We start from the raw sequence: 3,057 nt of genomic DNA, 5'->3' as shown, positions 1-3,057 counted from the left end.
ATTTATTAACATTATGTTTGTTAATTGATTGTTTCTGATGTATCCTGAGTAACTATGTGATCTGTCACATTGTTTCTTTAATAGCCAACATAGTTATCTGTCATAAATCATTTCTATTGTGTGTTTGTATTATTTATTATTAACAATGTTATTGTGAATTGTTACAATCATAGTATTGTGTATATATATGTGTGTATGTTATGGCTATTGTTCTTCACTTTTTCTTTTGCAAAGAATAATGTATTGTAACACAATCTACATATAAGTGATATATTGGATTATGTTTACTATAATTGTTTCCTAGTGTACTTTAGTTAATCTAGTGCTATGTGCAATTGTAGTATTTGTTCAATGTTTTATTTATTAATTGGTTTGCTAGGTAAAACGTTTTATATATTGGTTTTGTTTATTTTATTTGAATCATTGTATAGATATACCTATTAGTATCTATCCAATGTATTTCATAGTATTATAATACTGTTCACACTTGTATTAATTGTGCAGTGAGGGCAAATTAATTGTTTGTACAAGAATTGATTTAATAGTTTTATTTAATTATATGTATACACTCCATACTTGTTTATATAGTTATTATCTACATATTGTTTGGTTGTAGTTGCAAATTATATTGCAATTATATTTGTATTATCATATAGATATATTATTTATTGTTTTATGTATGTTCCAAAGTATTATTTTTGTTATTCATCACTTTTATCCATGAACTATAGTCTGGGTTAATGAATTATTTCATTATATGATGTGATAATCATCTGTATATTATTTATTTTTGTATTAAACACTGTTAAGTTAATTATATTATCATATTAATATTATTTGCCAAGTATGAGCATTTGTTTCATAGTAGAATTATTATTTATTTAATGTTAAAGTTCAATTACACATTGTGTTGACTTCTGTTATTTAGTTCTGATCAACATAGTTTTGCTTTGTACTGAATGATTTACCTTTATGATCCATTATGTCTGTCTGTAACTTCTATTGCTTAGTCAGTGCTTAGTCTGTGAATTTTGTTATTCTATTTTTTGTAGTGTCTGTAGTGTTATACTTTCTGTTCCATTGTTTATATTTAGTTATTAATTGTTTGTACATATTATCCATTTTCTCCCCTTCAATTCAAGAAGGTATTTCTTCAAAGAATTGGATATTTCTTTAACATTTATTAATCATTGTTATAATATAATATTTATATATAATAATTGTAATTGCTTTTGTAGTTTGATTTCTAATTATTAGTATTTTAAAGCAGTGTGTAACATTTGTTATGTTCTATAATGAGTAATTTAAATGTTATTACTATTATATCTTTGTTACTGTTAATGTTTGTCAACTTATATAATGTGTATTTTGTTCATTATAGTAGATAAGTACACATTATGTATAATTTACAAGTTTTGTTTGTGCTCGTTATCTTTTATTAATTATTGTTCATAATTATGAATGAATATTTTGTTTTTGTGTTGAAAACATATGGTAATTTGTTTGTTTCTGTATATTATTCATTTAATAACATTATAATTATTATTTATGTAGTGCTTTTAGTAAATGCACTGAGTTCTATTAAGTATGCTCACATCTGTTATTACCTATTTTATATTATACTGTCTGAGATAATGGCTTAAACGTTTTATTAATTTATTTAATCATTTTATATTATGATTGTTTTTGATTGTAATTATTATAATAATGTGTTTGTAATAATTATATTTGTATTGTTTGTTGTAATAGCCTTATCAGCTTAATACTTTGCTCCTACAAGCTATGTTGTCACAATGTAAATTTAATAATTGTTTGTTAAGGTCAGTTGATGTTACTGTTGCAACTTTGAAATTTATTATATAATCAGCTGCTGTGATAACACGTTCTGTGTAATTAAGTTGTATTGATGCATTGTTTTGAGTATATTAGAGATATAATTCTTTTGTTTGTTGTTAGTATGCATTTACACAATTGTATTAATGTGTAAAGTAGTATCATTTGTTTAATAATTATAATTTTTGCACTTGTCTTGTGCTGTAATCAGTATTTATGTGTTATAACATTATTCTTTTGTGTGTAGTTAGTTTATATGCTCTGTAGCATTGTTTTTTGGTTTGTAGTTATTCATTATACTTTTGTATATCTGTACTTGTCTGTATATCTTAGATATGTGTATTATATTTGGTATCTGATAAGTAATTGCAATATCTGACATGTAACCACTGAATCTGATATGTTACATATAATTGCTCAACCATAATATGTGTTAGTTATTATATTGTTCTGTATTTGTTCTGTTAGTTCTATCTGTATTATTATCATTATTATTGTTATTATTGTTGTTATTATAGTGTCTGTAATTATATTATTGTTTATAATGCATGTTAAATGTTTTAGTTATTTGATTTAATATGTTGTTTAGCATATATACACTTGTTTTGAGCATTAATCGTTCAGCTGTGATATTACTATATATGTTATTATTTGATTTATACTATAACATATGTGTGCTCATTGACAGTGTCAATCATTTGTACTATTGTAATGTTAATAGCAGAAGAGTAGCATTTGCTTTATTAATCTTTTTAACATTTGTCTGTAGTATGATCAGTTAATTTATTATAACATGATCTCTATGATATTATAGTGTATTTCAGCATTTAATAATTGCAGTAAGTGATACTCATTGTAGTTTCAATGTTGCCTGCATAGATTACATTATTACTGGGCCAATGATCATAATCACTAAGATGACAATCATATAATGTCTGGGTTGTATGTAGTATAGTAGATTGTGTGTCTGCAGCATATTGATTTGCATTTGGGATACTCAGACAGGTGAGTCAAGTTCCACATCATAGTATACTGTGTGTGTGCATGTGATGTGTAGAACTGTATAGAGCATAGACATAGTAGAGTGTAGATAAAGTGTAGGCAGGGAGCTTAAGGCTCATAACCTGTTAAGAAAGGGGAAAGAGGTTATGTGAGAGGCTTAGAGGGATCACACAAAGAGGGGGATAGGTGGACTCGGCTCACTCTCTTGCAGCTTGCTTCATT

This window comes from Fomitiporia mediterranea (assembly GCF_000271605.1).
Source record: "Fomitiporia mediterranea MF3/22 unplaced genomic scaffold FOMMEscaffold_10, whole genome shotgun sequence".
NCBI lineage: Eukaryota > Fungi > Basidiomycota > Agaricomycetes > Hymenochaetales > Hymenochaetaceae > Fomitiporia > Fomitiporia mediterranea.
Note: the sequence above shows the minus strand (reverse complement) of the source record.